The sequence below is a fragment of the Apium graveolens genome, unplaced genomic scaffold (genome assembly GCF_009905375.1).
Source record: "Apium graveolens cultivar Ventura unplaced genomic scaffold, ASM990537v1 ctg5503, whole genome shotgun sequence".
NCBI classification, from domain to species: domain Eukaryota; kingdom Viridiplantae; phylum Streptophyta; class Magnoliopsida; order Apiales; family Apiaceae; genus Apium; species Apium graveolens.
Window position 1 is genome coordinate 123,610 of NW_027418995.1, and position 16,819 is coordinate 140,428.

At 36.7% G+C, this 16,819-nt stretch overlaps 1 non-coding gene across 1 annotated transcript; it reads left to right on the forward strand.

Moving 5' to 3' along the window:
- Window positions 1-1,484: 1,484 nt before the first annotated feature.
- Window positions 1,485-1,591, forward strand: LOC141702689 (small nucleolar RNA R71). The gene has a single exon (XR_012567229.1). It is a non-coding gene; the product is annotated as a small nucleolar RNA R71 (small nucleolar RNA).
- The last annotated feature ends 15,228 nt before the right edge of the window (window positions 1,592-16,819 follow it).

A 16,819-nucleotide genomic window follows, 5' to 3' on the forward strand; every position in this document is an offset into this window, starting at 1 on the left:
AGGTACGGCCAGTAGCCAAGAAAGGCCTTCCCAAGATTATGGGAATCTTCTTATCTTCCTCAAAATCCAGAATAACAAAATCTGCAGGAAAGAAGAGCTTATCCACCTTGATGAGCACATCCTCCACTATGCCCCTTGGGTAAGTAATGGAACGATCAGCCAATTGTAGAGACATGTATGTGGGTTTTGGATCAGGTGGATCCAGCTTTTTAAAGATCGACAACGGCATCAGATTAATGCTTGCTCCCAAATCACTAAGGCACTTGTCAAAGGTCAGATTGCCAATGGTGCAAGGAATGGTGAAGCTTCCTGGATCTTTCAGTTTTGGTGGTAACTTTTGCTGCAGAACAGCGCTGCATTCTTCCGTGAGAGCAACGGTGTCAAGGTCATCCAGTTTCACCTTTCTTGAAAGAATACTCTTCATAAACTTCGCATAACTAGGCATTTGCTCCAGAGCCTCAGCGAAAGGTATATTGATGTGAAGTTTCTTGAACACCTCCAGAAACTTCCCGAACTGTCTATCCAGCTTTTCTTGCTGCAATCTTTTAGGAAAAGGTAGTGGAGGATAGAGCTGTTTCTCCCCTGTATTAGCCTCAGGAAGAGTGTGTTCAACAGTAGTCTTCCTTGGTTCTGCCGCTTTCTCCTTTTGCTTAAATTCTTCATCTCTAATTTCAGCTTCTCCTTCTTTTGCCTTTTCAGCATCAGCAACTTTTCTAGACCTTAAGGTAATAGCCTTGACTTGCTCTTTAGCTTCCTTCCTGCCTGGTACTTCCGTGTCACTGGGAAGGGTGCCAGGTTGACGATTGAGCACTGCATTGGCTAATTGACCAATTTGATTTTCCAAGGTCTTGATAGAAACCGCCTGACTCTTGCATAACAGCTTAAGTTCCTCAAAATCAGCACTAGTAGGTGCAGATGTACTTCCCTGTTAAGGATATGATTGCCTTGTAGCATACTGCTGTGGTTGCTGGAATCCAGGTGGGTTAAACTGTTTACTCACTCCTTGCTGATATGGTGGCTGAATAACATTCTGATTATTCCCCCAGCTGAAATTTGGATGATTTCTGTTGTTAGGATGATATGTCGCTGGCACAGGCTGTTGTTGTCGCTGATAATTATTTACATACTGAACAGATTCGTTGACAAGAGAACACTGATCTGTAGCATGAGAACCTGCACAAAGCTCATAAACCATATCTATTTGATTAACTCCATATGTAGCCAGAGAATCAACCTTTATTGATAGCGCTTGGAGCTGGGCTGCAATAGTGGTGGCTGCATCAACTTCCAGAATACCTGCTACCTTGCCTGACGTCATCCTCTGAGTTGGGTTTTGATGCTCATTTGCAGCCATCGTCTCTATAAGATTATACGCCTCAGTACAGCTTTTAGCCCATAAGGCGCCTCCAGCTGCTGCATCGAGCATGGGCCAAGATTGGGCCCCCAAACCATTATAGAAACCCGTGATCACCATCCAATCCGGCATTCCATGATGTGGACATTTTCTCAACATTTCCTTGTAGCGTTCCCAAGCCTCGCACATAGATTCTGTAGGTTGCTGCGCAAACTGAGTAAGAGCACTCCTCATAGCAGCAGTCTTTGCCATCGGATAAAACCTCACCAGAAACTTTTGCGCAAGATCTTGCCACGTAGTGATGGACCCAGCTGGTTCAGAATGTAACCAGTCTTTAGCCTTGTCCCTCAGTGAGAATGGGAAAAGCCTCAACTTGATAGCCTCATCAGTCACGCCATTATACTTAAAAGTGCTGCATATCTCGACAAAATTCCTTATGTGCATGTTGGGGTCTTCAGTTGCCGCTCCTCCAAAAGAAACAGAATTCTGCACCATCTGAATAATGCCCGGCTTGATTTCAAAGGTGTTAGCTTGAATAGCCGGATGAAGGATGCTTGACTGAATGTCATCAATTTTAGGCCGAGAAAAATCCATAAGAGCTGGATCAGCTTGAACAATACGATCTCACATGTTTACTGGTTCTTTCCGCTCAGTTCCTAAATCTGAATCCTCAAAATCTAACTTCTCCGGAATATCAAGAACTTCGTCTGTCTCCTCAGCTGTATCTAAAGTCCTCTTGCGAACACGAGAACGAGTTTGCATAAATGCTTGCTAAAGTACCTGAAACACAACCGGAAACAATAATTAACTACTACGTCCTAATCACTGAGTCCTCATGACCAATGATGGTAAGTACATAAACTAAACAAATACGCCGAGTCCCTGGCAGCGGCGCCAAAAACTTGTTAGGGCGAAAACACGCGCTAATATTCACGCAAGTATACGCGTTCGCAAGTAATATAGAATACTTTCTAGTTCGTTCCCACAGAGACTCAGACTAAATTATTGTCTAATTAAACTCACTCACCAATGTATGATTACTTCTCAATGTTAAGACACTAACACTTAAGATTGTTGATTAAATATTAACTATAATTAACTGCTCAATTAATCACTTACTTAACACTTCAAATTATCAATAATAAAACACTCATGAGATCACAACTTCATTACTACTTCCTTCAATAGTCATTGTTATTACCTTTAGCATGTGACAGTGATGATATTAATCGAATAACACGAAAATGATAAAAGCCAACTTTCATTGTACTAATACCATTCTACCAAACATCCACAATTAAGATAGAAGTTGAATAGTCATCAATTATGTTGAGTTCCTATATGTCTACAGAAATTGAAAACACAACGATTTAAGCACAAGTTATTCCTTTTGATTACATAGGGCAAATAAAACTGTTAGAGTTACCCACTAATCATGCACAACGTACATGAACCTATGCTAGCATGGCAAGTTCTAAATCTCAAGATCCACCGTCGCTTCACAAGAGATTAACACCCTATCTTATATGTTCGCGACACACATAAGACGAATACGCACAACCAATACTAGATATCATACAATCATCACACACTAAAGTATTAAACAATTAACTAAAGAATTCCATAATAAATCCGTTGCAACCCCATGATCACGATTAGCCCATAATAGCACTTATCGTCATCATGGGTTCATATGAAATCATGATAAACAAACACAAGAAAATAATAACTAAACTAATTATATTAAAACAGAGTACGTCACAAGAGTAAATAAGTTCAAAGCAAGAAAACTAGCATCCAACGTTATAACGAAACAAGAATCACAAGAAAATATGCTTCCTCTTCGTTGCGGTGTGCTAAATCGGTCTTCTTCCTTATCTCCTTTGCTCCTTGCGTAAAAACACGATATTCTTCAATCCACACTTGTGAAAACGTCTCAAATCTACTTATATAATAGTCCTATAAAACTCAGATTACATAGAAGTGGAAACCAAACAGAAGTAGAAGTCCTGAAATAATATATCTTTTTTCCCGACCCTGCGCGGCCGCTCAGCATAGCTAAGCGGGCGCTCAGCTTGCTGCGACCTCTACTGGAAAAAATCTGATTTTGCTCCGTTTCTTCGCCGTAACCTGCCCATTTCTTTCCTCACGCAATGGTGAACACATGCCAAGGCTTATTCTTGATGATTCCTCCCCCGAAATGTAACTAATACCCTGAAATGCATAAACACTAGAAAAACGCATCAAATACACAAAATACTTGATTTCAAGACACCAATTTAAGCCATTTTAAGACGCTCTAAGTGGTATAAAATGCCACTTATCAGGTATTTAAAACCTATTTTATAAAAACAGGAACCAACCGACGTCATCCGTTGTTATATTTTTAGAACCCGAAACTCTTCCGAGAACTCCTTCCTAACCTAATTATAATATTCCGAGCATATTCCGTGTTTTGACTTTTTCGATTCGGCGTACGGTTTGTCCTGCGCGGGTCATGGCGCAACATTTTCTATACAATATTCGTTTCGGTAAATCAATAAAACTCATATTTTCGATAAACGGAAGCTTTTTATTAAACTATTACAATTATCACTTCGTAATACGTGTAACCAGGCGCTGAGACCAAGACCGCAGTACAAATTGTACTGATTTGGATAATTATCAAGAAAACCGATACCGTTTGGATCAGTTCTTTTAAATAAACGTACCGTTTTATATCTGGAATGATCCAACGGGATACTAATATTCCGTAATTATAAATAGCCCCTACCGTATTTTATTTTGTACCGGAAATCAATTACAAACAGTATTTACAGAGTTTTTACAGAGAAAATACTATAATTATATTTTGTTCTTCGTAATCAAACACAAATTCGAAGGCGTTATTGATGTTCGATTTTGGCGTACATATATTCAAAACGAAGCTACTGAAATCTAGAATCCAAATCTTCCATCAATTTCAACCCAGAAACATCAGGTGATTTCCTATTTAATTATTTATATTCAAATTTCTTGGTATTTAAATTATGAATTTTTGTACGGATGATGGTTTGAATGATTTGATGATTGTATGTTGCAGAGCTTATTTTCCTGATCATTTTGATATATTATACTTCAAATTTGGAGTTCAATAACATGTTTAATTTTGGGTTTGATTCTCGGAATTTAGAAATTAGGGTTTATTACTTTGAATCTTTTCAATTCGATTTGGGGGTTTCTTATTTCGGAATTGATAGACGTTCTAGAGGGGTGGGTTTTGTTCCCCTTGAAATTTGCAATCGATTCGTATAAGTTGTGCAAATCGACGAGGCCTGTAGAGGAGTGAGTTGTGATTTGAAGTTCTCGCCGGTGTTCTTGAAGCTTTTGGCCGGATTTTTGTTTCCAGATATCATTTGGTTTGTTTGTGGTTTGATTTGAACTCCTGACGTGATTTGGAACGAAAACCCCACCTGAATCATGTAAAACCATGCCGTTTTTTATCGAATCGGGGCTCGCCGGGGTTATTTTCCGGTCACCGGAAACTGGGTTCTTCGCGACCCGTTTCTGTTCTTGGTGACCCGGAATTCCGACCCGGTTTGACCCGGTTTTGATCCAAAAGTTCCCTAAATCAGAATTGTTTTTGGCATTTTTGGAAGTTAGTAACTGAAGTTTCTAGAACTTTAAAAATTCTGGATTCCTGTTTTGAATTCTTTCAAATTTCGGATATCTTTTTATAAATTATTTTTAAAATTGTTTTTAATGTCAGAAAAATCCGAAAATGATTATTTTAATTTCAAAAATCATTATTTTAATTCCAAAAATTAATTTTAATTCAAAAATAAATCTGAATTAATTATTTAATTAATTTCAGTTAATTTTTAATTGATTAATTAGTCAATTAATTCGAAAATTAATTGGTTAATGAATTTAATTAATTATTAATTGATTTTAATTAATTAATTAATTAGAGTTAATTATTTAAAAATGATTTAAAAATTCCGAAAAATAGTTTCGAGCTTTAAAATATTATTTTAAATTATTTCCAAGGCTCGATAAATATTATAAAATTGTTTCGAAGCCAGAATTGGCCAACCGAACCTTGTTTATTACTCTGAAATTGATCCAACGACCCGTTTTAATTCCAAAAATTATTTTAAAAATCATTTTAAATACCCGAAAGCCTGTTTATGACCCGAGACTTCTTTATAAATGATATGTCATTGGTTATTTGATGTGTTATGTGTTATATGTGACCTGTTGGTTGACTGTCGGTCTATATGTTCGGTGATTACTTGTTTATAGCGTAACTTTCAATCCGTTAATCGGATTTGGGTAAAACGAAGAGTAGATAGAAGTGTATGTCGAATAGAATGGTATGAGTTAAATATTAATAGATACTTATGATCCCTAGCAGAGTAAGAAAGGCGTAAGAAAGAGAAGCAGGTGATCAGAAAATAGAATTTACATGTAGAAAATATAACAAGTGATCAGAGGATAGAAGCGAGGCATAGGAAAAGCAGACGAGTGATTGTTGAATGGGGTCATTAGACAAGTACAAGTGAAGTTGAAATCGATTATGATAAGGCAAGTATTTCTAAACCTTTCTCAAGATACAATGCAAATATTTCTAAATTCTCTTGTGACATATTGTTAATACCCAAAATAGTTCTGTTTTATACTGTACACATTTTGAATCCTTCTGCCTTGAACCTGAGCCAAAACATTTGATCTTTGAGCTGTAAGCCTTATTCTTTGTAAACCATTTCTTATTGATTTACCAGATACTAAACCACACAAATACGATACTACTCCACAAATATATATCCATCATATATACCAAACACTGGAACAGAATTGTTTACACATACAGAAACTTTTATACTCAACCATACCTTGTGATATCAAAGTACTAAAACCTTGTAAAAACACTATTCATCTAATATCCGATTATCCTACCGGCTGGAGGCCACTTCTTTTATGTATTTTGACATACCCTTTTTGGTAACTATGAATTTTTACCATGCTCTTTTACAAATGTTTTATGGTTATTGATTATGATCTGGTTTTATTGAACTCTATTGTTTATCATATTGAAATGCTTTAGAATTGGATAGTTTTCTTTGTGTGGACCAGATTCGTGGTCAGACCATATCGATGGTCAAGTAGGCCAATGTGTGCCTTGGATCCAGTAATTAGAGCAGTGCTGTGTGCTTTGCTCGGGGTTAGTGCGTGACTGATCAGCAGCCTAACCTTGGTTTTAAAAACTTAAAATGAATATCCAATTCTATTGACTGTTTAACAGGAAACTTGATTCCTTTGAATCACCTCGTTTATTATTGTTTAACCTCAGTTATTGATAATATGACTTGCTGAGCTAGTTAGCTCACTCTTGCAAATCTTTTTATGTATTCTACAGTTAAGAAGGATACGGTTGATAGCGAGGTTTCCCAGTTCAATGTTCAAGCTAGGATTCCAGATTATTATTGATCGAGCTTGCAGGAGCTTAATGCAGTAGTGAGATAGTAAGGTTGTAAGAATAATTTCATATCAGTTGTAAATTAAATTAATTGGGATTTGGTACGTAGTAATAAAAGTTAAGGTTGTGGCTTGTTTTCATACTTTAACCTGTTGTGATCCGTGGTTAAGTAAAGCAGGGTCCTTGCAAATAATATTTTATATACAGGTTTATATTTTGTGTATGTGTTGTGGACCCCAAACTTCTGACCCAGGTTTGGAAGGCGCCACACTTGTGTTTTTATTACTTTGTGTTTTTTATTTATTTAACTCGTGATTCCGCACCTTGCATATCAAAACACTTATATATAGTTTGAGTTAGAACATTTTATAGTTAAAGAAAAAGTTTACTAGAATTACATTCAACCCCCCTTCTGTAATTCTTGCTGCATTGTTAGGGATTAACAATTGGTATCAGAGCAAGCTCTTGAAGCACAAAGAGTTTAAAGATCACAACAAATAGCAAGATGAACAAGAAGGATGTTGGAGTCAAGATTCCTTTTCTGGAAAATGATAATTACCATCACTGAAAGGTAAAGATGCATCTTTATTTGCTTTCTCAAGATGAGGCCTATGTGGATTGCATAGAGAGAGGCCCTCATGTACCAATGAGAGCTGCAACTGGAAATGAGCCATCAGTTTCGAAGCCAATGCATGAATGGTCAGATCCTGATATTGAACAAGTCAGGAAAGACAAAAAGGCCATGAATATTTTATTTAATGGAGTTGATGGTGACATATTTGACAACATCATCAATTGCAAGACAGCCAAGGAAGTTTGGGACACCATTCAAATAATTTGTGATGGCACTGAACAAGTTAGAGAAAACAAGATGCAGTTACTAATTCAGCAATATGAGCATTTCCATTGTGAAGAAGGTAAAACTCTCACTGATATCTTTAGTAGATTTTAAAAGCTACTAAATGCTCTGAAGCTGCATGGAAGAGTCTACCAAACCAAAGATTATAACCTCAAATTCCTGAGATCCCTTTCAAAAGAATGGAAACCAATGACAGTCTCCTTGAGAAATTCACAAGAATATAAGGAGTTTATACTAAAGAAACTGTATGGCATTCTAAAGACTTATGAGCTTGAAATAGAGCAAGATGAAAGAATGGAGAAAGGGAGAAAGAAAGGAGGGTCCAGTTGCTGAGTTAGAGAAAGAGAAGGAGATGAAGATAGAAGCTGTTGAGTCTACTTCAAAGGTCTGTGAAAATAAGGGCAAGGGGATGGTAGCAGAAAATGAAGATTCTTTGAGCCAAGATGATATGGATGATATTGATAAACATCTTGCATTTCTTCCCAGAAGATTTGCCAAGCTCAAATTCAAGAAGAACTTTGGAGCAGCTAAGCCAAATAGAAACATGGTGGATAAATCAAAATTCAAGTGTTTCAAATGTGGCTTGGCAGGGCACTTTGCCACTGAGTATAGAAAGTCAAATTCTAGCAAGAAGAAGTTTGAGCCTGTGGATTATAAATAGAAGTATTTTGAGTTGCTCAAACAAAAGGAAAGGGCTTTTATTACACAAGAAAATGACTGGGCAGCAGGTGGTCTGGATGAGGATGAAGATGTCAGCTATGTCAATCTAGCCCTAATGGCCAAGTCTGATGAAACAGAGACAAGTTCTTCAAGTAATCAGGTAATCACCACTAACCTTGCATATTTATCTAAAGCTGAGTGTAATAATGCAATAAATGACATGTCTACAAAATTATATCATTTGCGTGTTACTCTTAAGTCCTTCACTAAGGAAAATGCTAAAATCAAAGAAAATAATTTGTTTTTAAGTGAGAGGAATAATGTGCTAGAGTCTCAGTTTATTGAATTTGAAAAATTGAGAATATAATGTAAGATTTCTTAGGAGGAATTAACTGAGTCCCTGAAGAAAGAAGAAATTTTGAAGAAGCAGCTTAATCGTGAACAAGAGGTGATTAAGGCATGGAAATCATCTAGAGATGTCCATGCTCAAATCACCAAAGTTCAAGGTATTGAGTCCTTCTGTGATGCAGCCTGGAAAAAGAGTAAAGAGAAGTTGGAATCCAATTTGGTTGAAGGATTGCTAACAGATGTAGACTCGATGGATGATGAGAGTCATCCGTCAGATAATCAAAAAGGTTATTCGTTGAGTGACATAAATCCTCATCCGTCGGCTGTGAGCAAACCTGTTAGTAAAGCCAAACTTGCCAATTTAAATGAAAAATATGGATCAGTTTCCAAAAACTTTATTTCGGGAGAATCAAGTCAAGTAAAGAATGAGAAGAAAGTGAATGTTGATCATCTGTCCATCAAGCAATTGAATGACAAACTAGAAAAGATTGAGGTTAAAATAGAGGCTAAAAAGAAAAACAATAGAAATGGGAAAGTAGGGATTAACAAGCATAACAACTACACACCAGATAAGTATGCTCCAAGAAAAAATTGTGTTAAGTGTGGAAGTGTTAATCATCTATCTGTTAATTGCAAAATTGCCATGCCTACTTCCATGACTGTACCACCTTCTTTTCGCAACATGAGTGTTATGCCTTCTATGCCTATGAATGCTATGTCTACATAGAATATGAATGCACAATTTGCTAATATACCATTTGCACCTAATCCTTATTGTGTTGCATTTAGTATGCCTCAAATGCTATTTAGCATGCCCTACTGGAATAACATGTTTGCAAATAGCATGCCATTTCCTGTTAATCAAAATGTGCATGATAATTCTGTTTTAATGAATGGTTTCAAAGGTCCAACTCAGATGACTAAGGATGAATCTGATATCCCCAAGTTAAATGAGATCAAACCTAAGAAACAAAAGAAGAAAGCTAACAAGGCTGGACCCAAGGAAACTTGGGTACCAAAATTAACTTGATTTGGTTTTAATGTGTACAGGGAAATAGAAAGAATATACGGTACTTGGATAGTGATTATTCAAGACACATGATTGGAGATTCTACCCTGCTCACAAAGTTCAAGCAGAGAGATGGCCCGAGTATCACTTTTGGAGATCACAGCAAGGGTTATAATGTGGGATATGGCTTGATATCAAAAGATAATGTCATCATTGAGGATTATACTAAGGAAAATGACTTCTCTATTTCCTTTAACCAAACATTTGCTTCAATCGATTCTAAGGAACCCTTAAATTCTGGTGGGTTCACTGCCTGAAAAGTTTTGAAAGTTACCTGGGGATTGGTTTGTCTTTGTTGTTGTTGTGCCAGGTGAACTATTTGTTGGGCCAAGATTTGGAGAATCTGGGCTATTGCTGGGTCTATGGGTCCTGGGTTTGCATTCTGGTTTATATCATCTTGGTTGTTATTGTTGTTGTTGTTGTTGGTTTCTTCATTCTGGGTGTTGGTGCGGGTATTTCTTCTTGGAGGCATTTTTCTGTAAAGAATCAAACAACTTATTTAGCTTTTAAATCAACTCCTTTGTATAAAAGAAAAGTTTTGTAAAACAGAAATATCTCTTTTTGAAAGCAGTTGTAACAGTTGAACTAAGTAAATTGCATGCTTCTTTACAGAGTATAAATAGTTAAGGGAACAGGGTACATGGTATCACAGGGGTATAACTGGTGCAATAAATAAGGTAAAGTAAAACAGGTGCAGTAAAATAAATGACAATGCTGGAAAAGAAAAGGTACCGGTATATATAGATCAAAAGTTTTAGGTAGTACAAGCGTAAAGACTACACAACCTACTCGCTAGTCAGCAGCTCTAGCCTATAAGTACAACTCAAAAGTCTACTGATACATACTACACACTACTGTACATACTACACAACCATAACAACACTGATCAGCATCTCTATCTCTGAATCTCTGACTCATGGCAAGTCTGGACCTCCAATCTCCTCAAGCTCCTCTAGAACCCACTTAGCCCATTCCACTAGAAAATCAGGGGTGATGTCCTCATGTGTAGCCTCGGCAATCCTCACCGCAGCTGCTCTACGAAACACCTATAGCCTCTCTCTGAGTCGCCTCTCACCACTCCCAACCTCTCTGGTACGTATGATATGCAATAACTCCTGAATCTGACCCTGTAGGAATCGCTGCTCCATAAGGCAAACCTCAAAATGATGATATGGGACAGGATAGGAAGAGAACTGGAAAGGTGCTCCTGTAATTGAATGACCAGTAAAGCCTGAATCAGCAGGTGGGGGTCCTCTGATAGGTGGCCTCATGCCTGGGGGTGGAATAGCCTGCAGTGGTACGGGCTGCAACACAGGTAGAGGTAAAATAGCCAACATGGTGGAACAACAGGACGTGGATCTGAAGATGGTACTCCAACTGAAAGCTTTGAGTGATCAGCTGATACGGGGATGAAAGAGTCGGCCATCGCTGCTATCTGAAATCATATCGCAACATAAGAATCTCGAACCACGACGCGAATCATACTAATACCTATTATACCGTATCACTCTACCTTACGACGTTCTATTATTCTATTCCTTACTTCTAATCCTAACCCTCTACCCATTCCCGTCAACCTAGGCTTGTGTCAGTGACTTATAACCTGTAGTTCTGATACCAAACCTGTGACGCCCTCCAAACCCGGGTCAGAAGTTTGAGGTCCACACACACACACCTTATTTATAACCTGCTTATAACAATAATAAAGATAATAATAATATGCAGTGACCCTACTTACCAAATACCACGGACCGTAACAAGTTAAAGTATGCACACATGTGGCGCCCTCCAAACCCGGGTCAGAAGTTTGGGGTCCACACACACCTTAATTATAACCTGCTTATAACAATAATAAAGATAATAATAATATATGCAATGACCCTACTTACCAACCACCACGGACCGTAATAGGTTAAAGTATGCACACAAGCCAAACACACTAATATATTACAAACCGTTCAAATCCCAATCATTCAAACTCAAACTGAGTATTAAACTTTATTACAACTTTTACAAACTTAAATTATCCCAAAAGAAGCCTACTAGCTCAGCTTTCTCAACCTGAACCCCTAGCTCTCGTGCTGGACTGGGGATCCTCTTTACCAACTGATTCCTTTTTAACTGGAAAGAATATAAACAACATCGCACAAATGAGCTAACTAGCTCAGCAAGTCATAATGACAAAACTGAGAATAATGATCATTAGGTGAATATGATTATGATATCAAGTGAACAATGGATTATGATTTAGAATTGGATATTATAATTTTAATTTAAAACCAAGGTTAGGCTGCTGATCAGTCACGCACTAACCCCGAGCAAGGCATACAACATTGCTCTAACTACTGGATCCAAGGCACACATTGGCCTAACTTGACCATTATATGGTCTGACCACGAATCTGGTCCACAATTTTATAAAAACAATCCAATTCTAACATAATAATAGAATATGCAATAATAAACAATAACTGAAATCATTAACATCAATAAATGTTTAACAATGAAAGGGTTTCAATCCTTGTAAGGATCAACAAGGTACTTTCAAAGCTTGAATGCTGGGTAATGAAAGAATTGGATAACAAAGGAAACAACATTTCAGGGTTTCAAGGATTTGGTCTTTCAAAGCATAAGATATCATGGATTGAGTATATAATAATTCAGTTCAGTGTCTGGTATTTAGTTTGTATGTATTTCTGGAGTAGTATCGTAGATTTGTGGTTCGTGTTTGGGTATACAATAATCAATGGCTTAGAAAGAATATGGTTCATAGCTCAAGAACAATAACTGAAATCAGGATTTAGGTTTCCGTGCTTCAAAGCACTTGCAATGTCAACAAGACTATCAAGAATTACAATATCTCGAGAAAGTTCAGAACCCTTGCCTGATATTAGCTTACTATCCTGCACTTGCTTTCAATCACAATCGTCTTACTCCTCAACTACCTGTTTCCCTTTCCTACGCCTTGCCTCTTCTGCTCACATATCATAAGCATCTATCAATCATCAACTCACAGGATTCTATTCAACACATACTTCTATCTAGCCTTCGTTTTACCCAAATCCGATTAACGGATTGAAATCTATGCAATAACCAAGTAAACACCGAATATATAGACCGATAGTCAAACAACAGGTCACGTATAACACATAATACATCACGTAATCAATGACATATCATCTATAAAGAAGTCTCGGGTCATAAATATGCTTTCGGGTATTTAAAATGATTTTTAAAACATTTCTCGGAATTAAAACGGGTCGTTGGATCAATTTCGGGTTAATAAACAGGGTTCGGTTGGCCCATTCTGGCTCCGAAATAATTTTAGAATAATTATCGAGCCTTGGAAATAATTTAGAATAATATTTTTAAGCTCGAAACTATTTTTCAGAATTTTTAAATCATTTTTAAATAATTAAATCTAATTAAATAACTAATTAAAATCAATTAATATTAATTAAATCAATTAATTTTCGAATTAATTGATTATTAATCAATTAAAAATTAACTGAAATTAATTAACTAATTAATTCAGATTTATTTGTGAATTAAAAATAATTTTCAGAATTAAAATAATAATTTTTAGAATTTTCAGAAATTAAAAACAATTTTTTTATAATAAAAATAAATAGGAAATATAATTTTTAAACATTTTTAAAACAGAAATCCAATTTTTGCAAAGTCTGGAAACTACAGGGACCAAACTGCATCGTTTTCAAAACAGTAGGGACCAAACTGCAATTTTGCAGTCCAGTCGCCGGAAAAAGTCGGGAGTGGCCGGAGAACATGTTCCCGACGTCCTCACCCCACCAACACCTCCAAATCACATCTACAGGTTACCAGGAACACAACCATGCAATCAAAACAACCTAACAATCCCTGAGTTGGCCGGAATTTGGCCGTGAAGTTTTCCAGTTTCCGGCGAACATCGGAAAACTTCAAAACACAACTCCCTTCTCTACAGACCTCGTTGGTTCATGAAACTTATACGACTAGATTGCAAATTTCACAGAGAACACAACCCACTATAACACAACATCAATCTATCATAGAATAAGAAACCCCCAAATTTCAATTAAGAACATTCATACGGGTTATAAACCCTAATTTTGAAATTCGAAAATTAAACTCAAATTTGAACATGTTATTGAACTCCAAATCAGACGTATGACATATGAAAATCATCAGGAAAACAAGCTCTACAACATGCAATCATCAAATCATACAAACAATCATCCGAACAAAAATTCATATTTTTAATAAAATAAATTCGAAAATAAATAAATTTTTAGAAAAATAACCTTGATTTCTGCAGTGAAATAAAGCTCAGAATCTGATAGAACACCTCAAATCCTTCGTTTTGGTTACTCAAGCTTTAAAAATAGAGATCGGTCACGCCTTAGTTTTGCTGTTTGATTCTTAGAACAGTTTATGTAATTAGGGTTTTTCTCTGAAAATTATATAATTAACTATCTGCAAATGATTTTGATACGAAATAAAATACGGTAAAAGGCTATTTATAATTACAGAAAATTTGTATCCCGTTGGATCATTCCGGATATAAAACAGTACGTTTATCTGTAAAAACTGATCCAAACGGTATCGGTTTTCGGGATAATTATCCAAATCAGTACAATTTGTACTGCGGTCTTGGTCTCAGCGCCTGGTTACACGTATTACGAAGTGATAATTGGGATAGTTTAATAAAAAGCTCCCGTTTATCGAAAATACGGGTTTTATTGATTTACCGAAACGAATATTGTATCGAAAATGTTGCGCCGAGACCCGCGCAGGACAAACCGTAAGCCGGATTGAAAAAGTCGAAACATGAAAAATGCTCGGAATATTACAATTAGGTTAGGAAGGAGTTCTCGGAAGAGTTTCGGGTTCCAAAAACGTAACAACGGTTGACGTCGGTTGGTTCCCGTTTTTATAAAATAGATTTTAATTACCTGGAAAAAGATTTTAGAAATTTCATATGATTCTTATAAATCCATAAATCAACATAAAAATAATTAGGAAGATATGACAATTATCTATATTTTATTTTGGACATATAAAAATTAAAATACTCAATTAATATTATTTTTGAATATTCAAGTACAGATAATACTTAACAATTAACTCACAGAATAGATACTGGGCACACATAATAATATCAAAAATAATTACACGATATATCCCGGATATTACATCCTTCCCCTCTTAAAAGGATTCTGTCCTCAGAATCTCCTAAGAAAACAAATGAGAGTATTTTTTTCTCATATCATTTTCTAACTCCCAGGATGACTCTTCAACCTTTGGGTTTCTCCATAATACTCTTACTAACTTTACCACTTTATTTCTCAATACTTTCTCTCTTGCCTCTAGAATCTCTATCGGACTCTTTACATATGATAAATCTGCCTGAAGCTCTATTGGCTCATATTCTATTACATGCCTGGAGTCTGGATTATATTTCTTGAGCATCGATACATAAAAACATTATGAATGTGCTCCATGTGCGGAGGTAACGCCAATTCGTAAGCTACTTTACCAACGCGCTTTAGGATCTCAAAAGGTCCGACATATCTTGGGCTTAGCTTCCCTTTCTTTCCAAACCTCGTTAGTCCTTTCCATGGTGATACTTTCAGTAATACCAAGCTTCTTTCTTCAAATTCCATGTCTTTCCTTGATTGGTCTGCATATTTCCTCTGACGATTTTGAGCGGCTATTAATCTTTTCTGGATAAGTTCAACAACTTCCTTTGTCTGCTGTACCAGTTCAGGTCCAAGTATCTTGCGTTCTCCTACTTCGTCCCAATATATGGGAGATCTACATTTGCGTCCATAAAGGGCTTCATAGGGTGGCATTCCAATGCTGGCATGATAACTGTTGTTGTAAGCAAACTCTACCAGAGGTAAATGTTCGTCCCAACTTCCTTTGAAATCAATAGCACAAACACGTAACATATCCTCGATTGTCTGGATCGTTCTTTCACTTTGGCCATCCGTTTGGGGGTGATAAGCTGTACTCATATTCAGTCTTGTTCCCAAACATTCTTGAAAACTCTTCCAGAATCTTGAATTAAACCTTGGATCTCGATCAGATACGATAGACACTGGAACTCCATGACGAACTACAATTTCTTTTAGGTACATATGGACCAACTTGTCGAGCGAAAATCTTTCATTTATAGGCATAAAATGAGCTGACTTGGTAAGTCTATCCACTATAACCCAAATGGCATCATGATTAGCCCTTGTCCTTGGTAATCCAACTATGAAATCCATGGTAATATGTTCCCACTTCCACTCTGGAATCTCCAATGGCTGTAGCAATCCGCTTGGTCTTTGATGCTCTGCTTTAGGTCTCTGACAGGTATAACATTTGCTAACCCATTCCGCAATTTCCCTCTTCATATCTGGCCACCAATAATTTTTCTTTAAATCTCTGTACATTTTGGTACTCCCTGGATGGATGGAATATCTTGAACTATGTGTTTCTTGTAAAATTTCATTCTTTAACTCCGTCACTGGTGGAATCGAGATTCTAGATGAAAATCTCAAAATGCCTTGATCATCCTTCTGCGTGCATAATTCTTCACCTACCAAACGATTTATATCTTGATCCATTACATCTTTCTGACATTTCTTTATTTTCTCCAACAACTCCGGCTGGAAAGTCATACTGTACACTTTCGCTTCCTCAGGTTCACAAACTCTAATTTCCAATTCCAATTTCTGAAATTCCTTATATATATCCTCAGGTACTGATAACTCATTTAACTTTTCCTTCCGACTTAACGCGTCTGCCACCACGTTCGCCTTACCGGGATGATAATTAATCGAGCAATCATAATCCTTGATTAATTTTAACCATCTCCTTTGCCTCATATTAAGTTCCTTCTGGGTAAATATATATTTCAAACTTTTGTGATCTGTGAAAATCTCACACTTTTCTCCATACAAATAATGTCTCCAAATCTTCAAAGCAAAAACTATAGCTGCTAGCTCCAAGTCATGAGTAGGATACTTTTGTTCGTGTGGTTTCAATTGTCTTGACGCATACGCAATCACCTTTTGCGTGCTGC